The following is a 9,681-nucleotide window of genomic DNA, read 5'->3' as shown; positions in this document are numbered from 1 at the left end:
CATGGCAAGTGTTGTCTAACACACGAGAAGAGATCAGTAGTTGCCTCTGACCAGCCTCCTCTGGGCAGTGGCTTTGACCACACACCTCTGCAGGATCCATGTTACATTACAGCACCACCTCTAATCCCCACCCCCACTCATCCCCCATACCCCAGCGCAAAGACTTTGATATGATCAGCGGCACCCCGCCGTTTTGAGCAATGCCCATTCACACGCACACCCAGAGTCTTGCTTCAGGATGGCTTGAGTCATCATTTCGCAGTCTTTATCAGCCATCTGCCATCAGCTCCAGCCAAGCCGAGGAGGCTGTGGTCTGATGCTGAGAGCCCGAGACTGTCTTCAAGGTGAGGTTTGGCTCTGCTGACTTCAGGGAAGAACCTGGGAGATCTTCCCAGGAGAGCAGCTGGCCCCTGGCCCAATGAGCTTGTCCCTATTGCTGTGTGGCCTTGGGTATTCAAGCGCTCAGCTGCCAGGGTCAGGCTCCAATCTCTACCACTCCGGTGGCACGGAAGATTGGGAAAGGCAATGGGCCAGATGACTTCATGAGTCTCTTGCACCCTCCGGGGGCTGCTCTTCACTATGACATCATAACAATGGAAGTGGGTGGGCCCTGACAATTATTCCAATTTGAAGAAAAGACTCTTAGAACCATTTCTATTTGCCTGTTCTCTCCCCCTCCTTGCCTTCTTCTCTAACCCCATAAGCAAAAAGACCAGGGCAGCTCTCCCCTAGCCCCACTCCCCACTCCCAAAGACTGTTTTCTCCTGAGGATACAGGAGAGGGTCCTTCAGTCCTCAGGGGCATCTTGAGGAGTGAAGCATGTCTTCCTTGCGTCAGGGAAGAAGAGTGGCTGGGTGAGAACATGCCTTGGCAGAGAAGAAGCACTCTGATGGTTAGATGCGCTATCTCTTCTAGCATCAAACAGTACCGGCCGGCACAGGCCCAAGACTCTAGACTTCACTGAAAACACCAGCCAACTCCCTTGAGGCCACAGCAAACACTCCCCATACTCAGTGAGCTCAGGGGACAGGGATGCCAATGAGACAACCCAGAAAGCCCATCCTGGGGATGCCGGGCCCCAGAGAGACGAGTCCTGGCCCTGTCCCCCTTTCTTTTGAGCATGTCCCACTTAGGTCTCAGTGGAAAGATGGCTATGGCTCCAGACCAACCAGGAACCTTTGTGCTCAGCCTTGTGGATACAGCACAGATCTCTGGGGCTGCGCTATGCACTACAGATTGTTTACTGGGTCCAAGTAGGCACCAGGTGCCTCCACAACCAACCATCTCCCTTGCCACCTCTTCTACTTGTTCTGTGGCTCAACTCCTTGAGGAAGACCCTTCTGGTACAAGTATATGAGGGTGTCAGGGGGAAAGTCACTGTATTCATTTCCTAGGAACGTCCAGACAAAAGACTGCAAGCAACAGAAAACTAGTCTCTCTTTTCTGGAAGCTCGAAGACTAAAATCACAAAGTCGTCCGCAGGGCCATGTTGCCCTAAGGACTCTCAGAAAGAGTCCTTCACTAGGCTCCTGGCTTCTGGTGGGTCCTGCAATCCTTGGTGTCCTTTAACTTACCACTGTGTCTTTCTATTCAGTGTCTCCAGGGCAGCTCTCTCCTCCTTTTTCCCACATCCACTCCCCCTGCCACCTCCACAAAGACCTCTTGAGGATACAGGAGAGGTCCTTCCATCCTCAGGGGCACCTTGAGGAGTGAAGCCACCATAGGTGATCATCATGTAGCACACACCCAAGTGTGTAGACATTGGATTTGGGGCATACCCTAATCAAGGATGGCCTCAATTTGACCTAGTATTGTATCTGTAAAGACCTTGCTTCTGTGGACCACGTTGTGGGGTTGAAGGTAAGCACCAATGACGTTATGCAATCTGCCACAGTTATCCCAGCTTGAGGATCCCATAGCAACAGCTGGTGTCTGCGCTACATGCACCAAGCACGGCTCAGCCTCTCAGAACACAGAGTGAGAGCCATTGGGTGTGCTAGGTATGTGGAGACTGGCAGGTCTGGATTAAGAGCACTCTAGGTTCTTTGTCAGGTAGATAACTATATAGCCTCTGGAATAACATCATTATTTCTGACAGTCATCCTCTCATTTGGTCTTCATGACACCCCCATGAAGCAGGAAGAGGAAGTGAAGTGAGGTCCAAACTACGGATGAAACTGAGCCTTGCAGAGGTTAAATAATTGGTCCCAGGTCATCTTGCTGGCTAGAAACGGGACTAGGATTAAGATCAGAGTGGCTCTATGGTTAAAAGCACTAACTGGTCTTCCAGAGGGCCAGAGTTCAATTCCCATCTACGTGGTGACTCATAACTATCTGTAACTCTAGTTTTAAGGGATTCATCACCTTCTTCTGGTCCCCTTGGACACTGCAGGCACAAAGTACACAGACAAACATGTGGTCAAAACACCCAAACCAATGCCTGATAGGTTAGTGTGCATCTGTCAGAACCCCAGCTCTTTGGCCAGCCAGCTGGAGTACACAGCAGGGCAGAAGCAAGGGAGACCCTGAATCAACAAGGTGGAAGACAGGAATTGATTCCTAAAAAAGGTTGTCCTTTGACTTCTACATGTGTAAAACACATACACAGAGAGAGAGGGGAGAGAGAGAGAAAAAGAGAGAGAGAGAGAGAGAGAGAGGAAACAAAACAAAAAATCAATAAGTCTGAAAAATTGTTGCATGAATATGTAACTAAATGTCCCCAGTATCCAACAAGAAAAGACTGAGTGAGCATATAAGCAACAGTAATTAAGTAAAAGGGAATTCTTTCGTATAAGAAAAAAATTATCTGGAGCTCAAGATGCAGAAAGGCAAGACAGTGGCGGATGGGGTTGGGGGACACAGCTGTGAACACCAGAAGCTGGGTTAGTTGGCTATGGACTAGGTGGATGCTCTGGATTGGTGTACTAGGTAGGTGTGCTGGCTAAGTATGCTAACTGTGTGCTGGGTGGGTGTTGGGTGGGTGTGACCTGGGCATAGAAAACTAGAGCTGCTGCTGCTGCTGCTGCTGCTGCTGCTGCTGCTGCTGCTGCTGCTGCTGCTGCTGCTGCTGGAAAGGTCAGTGGAGACATGGTCACTACAAGATCTAGTCAGCCATCCCAGGAGGCGGCTCTCAAAAGAGTCCCAAGCGGAATGTGTTGAGTTCCTACTTGCAGAGGGCAGCAAAGGTTCAGCGGTGGGTAAGAGTGGGGATGTTTTGTGCTATGTGCCTTGGTTGATGGTCATGGGTAATGCTCAAAGACCAAAAAAAAAAAAAAAAAAAAAAAAAAAAAAAAAAAAAAAAAAAAAGTTGCCCTGGATTTTAAGCATCAGAGTGTTTTCAAGGTTACATGCTCAACGCACCACACCCACAGGCTTGTATTCAAATCACTTTACTGCACTGTTTCTATTTATCAGGAAGCACACCCATGTGTGCAGCGCCATGCTAAGGATTTAAGATAAAATAGTTAGACACTGAGCACTCTTCAGATCATGAGAAAAACAGACAGACAGTGGCTCTGATCGGATGAGGGACAGGAAGCCAGTCCACAGCCCAACCTGTTCAACACTTATTTTCCATGCCAACTTTGGAAGCCCCTGAAAGGAAACACAGCTGGAAAGCCACCAGCCAGACTAAGGGTGGACAGATAGTAATGAACACCCAGAAAGGAGTCAAAACCCTCAGAAAACGAATCAACGTCTATCAGTCAGACATTTCAAAAAATGGTACACGCCCATAATCGTAGCCCCCAGGATAGGATCAACATCATCCTTGGTTGCGTGGTGAATTTGGGTTTCCGTCTGGGTTAGAGGAAGACCCTGTCACAAAAGTCAAATTCTGAGTCAGGGGCGTGGCGAGCACCTGCAGTAATGGAAAGTTACTGGGATGGTTGCTAGAGCTGCAGGTATTTGGTTGGGACAGCATATTGACAGAGGTAGCAGCTTATGAAGAATAATGTTTCCATACTCTAGTGGATGATGTCAGGTGGGCGTGCATCCAACAGGTGTGGGGGGCACTGGAGCTTGGGGAAAATTCCATCTTGAGAAACAGACTGAGGGCTTACAGAAATTGGTGGTAACCGAAGTCAGAGGAATTGAGGTGGGGGTGGGGGAGTACAGAAAGAAACAAAGCACATTTGACAAGAGGGGAAAAGCCATGCCTGGAGGCAGGAAGACCGCAGCGTCATGAGAATAGAGAAGGGTTCCCATCACCTGGTCCCCTTGGTTCCAGGCCCTGTTGCTCTATGGTCAGTGGTTTAGAAACCATTACTAGTAAGATCATGTAGAAAGCAGAGAACCTGCCTATTTGAATCTTCACTTTAGTTGAACTCAGGGATGAGTATTTTCTTTTTTCATTCATAAATACGCCCCATGCTTAACAGAGCCCTGGAATATAAGTGCTTTATAAATATTTGTTGAATGAGTGAATTGATTAATGGATCTTTAAGAACTATTTGGAGAAAGCATTATAATAGCTTTAAATACGAAGTGGAACTATTGAGAGGGTCAGGGTGAGCTTGAGGGCCATCTGGAATGTTCCCGGGGGGGACGAAATTATACAAAACAAAACGTTGTCTCCCAGAGCGCAGAGCAGCCTTGGCATAGTCCACGCGGGGTGATATTTTAAGGAGAAGCATCGGATACAAAAGGAAGCCAGTTAGAGTAAGCACCGTGGCTCCAGGTCACAGGTAGATGAAGCTTCGTGGAATAGAGCCAAAGAGCCAAGAGGAAATGGAAATTATTGGATGTACTTAAGAAAACCTCAAGTCATCAAAATAGAAGGTCTGCATTATTGAAGCTATATTTGAGAAGTGAGACAGACGGCCCTCGGGAGAATATTGGGTGATGCCAAATCAGCAACTTAGCAGCCCTGGCCCTAGAAAGCGGCTCACTTCGGCCCTTCTTCTGACCCTACAAGCGAGATCTGAAAGCTCCAGCAACATTGGTCTCCTCCTGCACAACCAGACGAGTAGCAGAGTCGGAGCTCAGAGGGCGAAGCTCCCTGAAGAGGAACCACCTACGCCTACCTTGACTTAGCCCGCTCAAGTACACGCAGAGCGCCCCCTGCCGCGCTTATGGTGTTTATTCATGAAAAAGGACACCCTAGAACAGAAATTCCCTGATCAGTCGCAGGTAGAGCCCCTCTGTGCGACCCAAAAGGTAAAGGCGAAGCTAAAGGAGGAGTTTGGGAAGGCACAAGACTCTGGTTTCCACAGATGAGCAATTTGCTCACCGGGAATCCTACTCCCCACCCCTTGCCCCTGCCCTACAATCCAACTAAGAGGCTAGAATAAAAGATTAATAGAAGCTAAAAAAATGTCATGTTCTTCTGTGCTGCGTGTGGACTGAGCCATCACTGCTTTGGCCACACGTCTTCAGAGACTTCTGGGCACAGTGTATTATTTAAAGTTGTTCGTTCCAGCCCGACTTCCAAATGGTCTCAGCGTGAATCTGAGCATTCCGCTCACACATTTCTTGGCTTCTTCGCAGTGTTTTGTCACTTCAGTTGGTTTTAGAAAGGGTCCCCCTCCCCCACTAGATGGAGAAGACTAAAGTCTGACGTCGTCGATGAGAACCTACCAGGAAGAAAGTGACCACTCAGGCTCCTGTGAAAAAGAAGAGTATAAAAATGAACCAAACTGGGGGTGGGGTGGGGGTTGGGTAGACGGAACGTGGGAAATGACCTAGAAAGATATGCATGGAGGTCAGTCGATGTGGGTATCTCTATGAAAATGAATATTCTAACTTTGTTTTTGGTTGATCCACATTTTTAATTTTTCCTTCATTGGGAAACCATGTTATATCGATACATTAATGTGGCATTAATAGAGACACATAGGTAGTTATCACATAATTATTAATTATAGCATCCAATTAAATGTTTATTTTAAGAGGGAGAAAATATAATGAAGCTATTTTAATAAAATACTTTAAATTAATGAGACCTAAGGTAAGATTTCTTACATGTGAAAAAATGTTTTCTCAGTTGTGATAAAAGACACATACATTTTACCATTCTAATCATTTTAGGTGAATTTTTGTGTGTGTGTAATTCAGTGCATTAAGTGCATATCCCAAAGCTGCTCAAAGATCACAACCACCATCACCACCATCACCACCACCATCATCACCACTACCACCATCTCATCTCAGCCCTTGGCGAGCTGCCTTCTACTTCCTGTCTGCTTGAAGTCTCCCATTCTAAGCACCCCCTGTAAGTAGACTCTTAGTACATTGGTCCCTGTATGTATTTCTCTGAGTCCCCTTGACTCAGAGAAATGCTCTCGAGAGTCATCTGCGTGCATAAGAATGCTGTTTCTTTTCAAGGCTGAAGGATGTTGCATCTTGTGCTAATTTCTCCCGCTTTTCCGTCATCCACTTGTTGATGGACACTCTGTGTTATGCATACCATCACTGTCACCACAGGTGTGGAGGTGTCTATGTGTGCCCTGCTGTCAGATCTTCTCGGTGTGTACCTAGCCAAGAACCTGCTGAACTTCCAGTAATTCTTTGTTTCATTGCCATACCACTTTCCGCAGCGGCTGTACCATTTCACGCTGCCCTGCACTGGGCCTCCAATTTCTCCACATCTTCGTCAACACTTGCTAGTTTCCTTTTTAAAAATTAAAAAAAAAAATTACCATTTAATTGTGTGTGTGGAAGGAGGTTACAGTGCATTCAGGGCGTGTTGTGTGTGGAGGGCAGAAGGCCGTTCAACAGTTAGCTCTCTTTATCCAGGGAGCGAGTTCCAGGAATCAAACTTAGGTTTTCAGGCTTGATGGCAAGTGCTCTTACCTGCTGAGCCATCTTGCAGGCCCCCAAATTTTAATTTTTTTTAAATACTTGCCTCCCTAACAGGTGTGATGTAACATTTCTGTGTAGTTTTAATTCCTGTCTCCTTGACAACAACTGAGCATCATGTCTCCGACTTTTTGACCACACCTCTATCTCCTGTGGGGAAATGTCTTTGTCTGTTTATAGTAGACTGTTTTATTGTTATTGAGTTATTCTAAATTATAATCCATAATCTACCACCTAACCATATCCCTAGATCTGTTTTGTTTTGTTTAAATTTTGAGGCAGGCCTGGAACCTGGGATCCGCCTGCCTCAGAGCCCTGAGTGCTGCATCATAGGTCCTGAGTCACTCTCTACTGTTCTTTGCTGCACAGAAGTTTTGAATTCTGGCGGATTCCAGTTAGTCTAATCTGTCCTTGGATGTCTTGCTTCTGGAGTGAGACCCAAATCTGATGTCACGAAGATTGCTCTTCCTTCTACTGTCTTACAATTTTAATTTTTAAGTTTAGGGTTTGTTTGTTTTATTCTGACTTATTTAAAATTAATTTTTATATGCGACATAAAGTTAGGAGACATCTTTTTAAAAGGATTTTTATCTTATTTTATTTAAAATTACATGTATTTATTGTTGGGGAGGTAGATTATGTCATGGTACATATATGGATATCAGAGGACAACTTTCAAGAACTGGTTCTTTCCTTCTACTGAATCCTGAGAATCAAACAAAGGTCCTAAGGCCTGGCTGCAAGCGCCTTCACTCAGTGAGCCATCTCACCGGCCCACACTTTTGTCCTTTTCCTTGCGACCATGTAAGCCAAAATAGCCAAGCCATGTGTTGGAAAGACCGTCCTCTCCCATGTCAACGGTCTTGGCGCCGATGAAACTCTCACAGACTTTGAGAGAATGGCAACAGATAGCAACGCACTCTGCAGCCACATGTGAACAATAAATCGCCATGCTTGTGTGTCTATGGCGGATCAAAAGTGGTGAGCCCGTGTTTATGCAGGACTTCACTTGAGGTAAATGAGACAATCCACACCGGAGCTGGGATGTGCTTGGCTCTGTAATTCACAGGATCTGTAACATGTCTCAAGTCCCCTAACCTTCGCAGGCTTCAACTTCCTCACCTGTAAAGTGGAAACCGTACTGTTGACTTCCTAGATGTGTCACGAGGCCTAGGTGAGGAGATTCCCACACAGCACTCAGCGCCCAGTAACTGTGGTGCATAATAGTGACAGCACCCATTACACCATTATTAAGATCATATTATGGAGTGGCTTAGATCTCATTATGTCTGTGATTCCCACATTAACCCCGTGAGGTAAGCGAGGTGATAATCGCAGTCTCATTACAGGGATAATGTCAGGCTTGGAAGGTATTTTGCTGGACTGGGATCACATGACAAAGCAGAATAAGGCACTTGCATTTCTACCATCCATAAAAGGGACGGTGCTTTATGGAGACCTGGCTCTCGATGCAGCCTTCCTTCTCTGAGAAATGTTTGTGATTATCTATCCTAAAATAGCTGTGCGTTACCATTCCCTCCACCCTCATGCTGGTAAACTTGACCGGTGTGCAGAGAAGCTTAGGTCATGTCAGGGACCCATAAGTCAAGGCAAGACCAGGGACAGATGCCAGATGCCTGATGCCCCATTCAGAACCAAATCGCACAGAATCAGAATGGCCATCTTTAGTTATTACAGATGGCTTCCAGGTGCAACAGTGAGTTCACTCATGCAACACCCTCTCCTAAGGTTACAAGGCCAAGGGAAGTAGGTACTGGCTGCCTCCATTGGACTAGCCTCCTCTCACTTCCTCCAGTGAGATAGCCAAGTCTCCTCTTAGTCTCTTCAGTGGGCTAGAGAAGCCTCTAAATCCTGGCTTCAGGAGACTGAAAGGAAGAGCAGAGACTTGGAGAGACGGCTGCTTACATTCTTTAAGTTGATGCTTACACAGTCTCAGAGACAGGAGACTGGTAAGACGTGATACAACTGTGCAGATTGAAGACAAAAAGCCCAACACTGAGGAGCTGGAAATGAGAAATGGTGTGTGTGCGTGTGTGTTTGTGTGTGTGTGTGTTTGTATGCATGCATTAATGTGTGTGTGTTATATCTGTGATGTATGTGTGGGCATAGTATGTGTATGTATGGTATGTCCATGGTGTGTGTGTGTGTGTGTGTGTGTGTATACATTTGTGTGTGCGTGTGTGTATACATGGCATATCAATGGCATATTGTGGGTATGGTATCTGTATATATGACATGTGTTTGTGACTGAGTGTGTTTGAGAGAGACAGAGAGAGGCAGAGGGGACTTACGCCTAATGTCTCCCACATGCCTCTGTCACTGAGCTCCATCCCTAGCTTGCTTGCTTTTTATTTTGAGGCAGGTTCTTACTAAATGACTCAGGCTGGTATTGAACTCACTCTACAGCCAGGGTATGCTTAAATGTAATTCTCCTCCCTTGGCCTCCCAAAGTAGCTGAGACTGGAGTCCCGCAGCATGGGACCTGGCAAGGACTCTGAGTGAGAATGAGGCTGAGTAAGTTCCTAACCAATTTCTTGTGAAACTTCTATTACGTGGCTCCTGTCAATCAAGGCCAGATTCTCATGTTCCTCCAACACCATGACCTCTTGGCTGTTCCCAACCAAAACCAGTGTCTTTAGACTCTCTGGATCGAGTCCTCGGCATGCAAAACCACTCCCCAGTCTTCAGGCACTAAAGGGAAACACAGCCTTCCTGGTGTAATAATGGGATGGATGAAGAAGCTATAAATTTATTTGGATTTACGACCTGGCTCTCTCCCTCACTTCCATCTGTGCCAAACCGTCCAGGGCTGCTTCTGATTAATCATCTGTGGAAAAAGTACATTACTGCAAGGTGCATATT

At 46.4% G+C, this 9,681-nt stretch overlaps 1 long non-coding RNA gene across 1 annotated transcript; it reads left to right on the top strand.

Annotated features, from left to right (window-relative positions):
* Nucleotides 1–685: 685 nt before the first annotated feature.
* On the top strand, nucleotides 686–5,314 carry LOC116095552. The gene is made up of 2 exons (XR_004120629.1): nucleotides 686–1,860; nucleotides 4,580–5,314. It is a non-coding gene; the product is annotated as an uncharacterized LOC116095552 (long non-coding RNA).
* The last annotated feature ends 4,367 nt before the right edge of the window (nucleotides 5,315–9,681 follow it).

This window comes from Mastomys coucha, unplaced genomic scaffold, assembly GCF_008632895.1.
Source record: "Mastomys coucha isolate ucsf_1 unplaced genomic scaffold, UCSF_Mcou_1 pScaffold18, whole genome shotgun sequence".
NCBI lineage: Eukaryota > Metazoa > Chordata > Mammalia > Rodentia > Muridae > Mastomys > Mastomys coucha.
The sequence above is the reverse complement of the archived record's forward strand: the minus strand, read 5'-3'. Positions and strand labels throughout refer to the sequence as shown.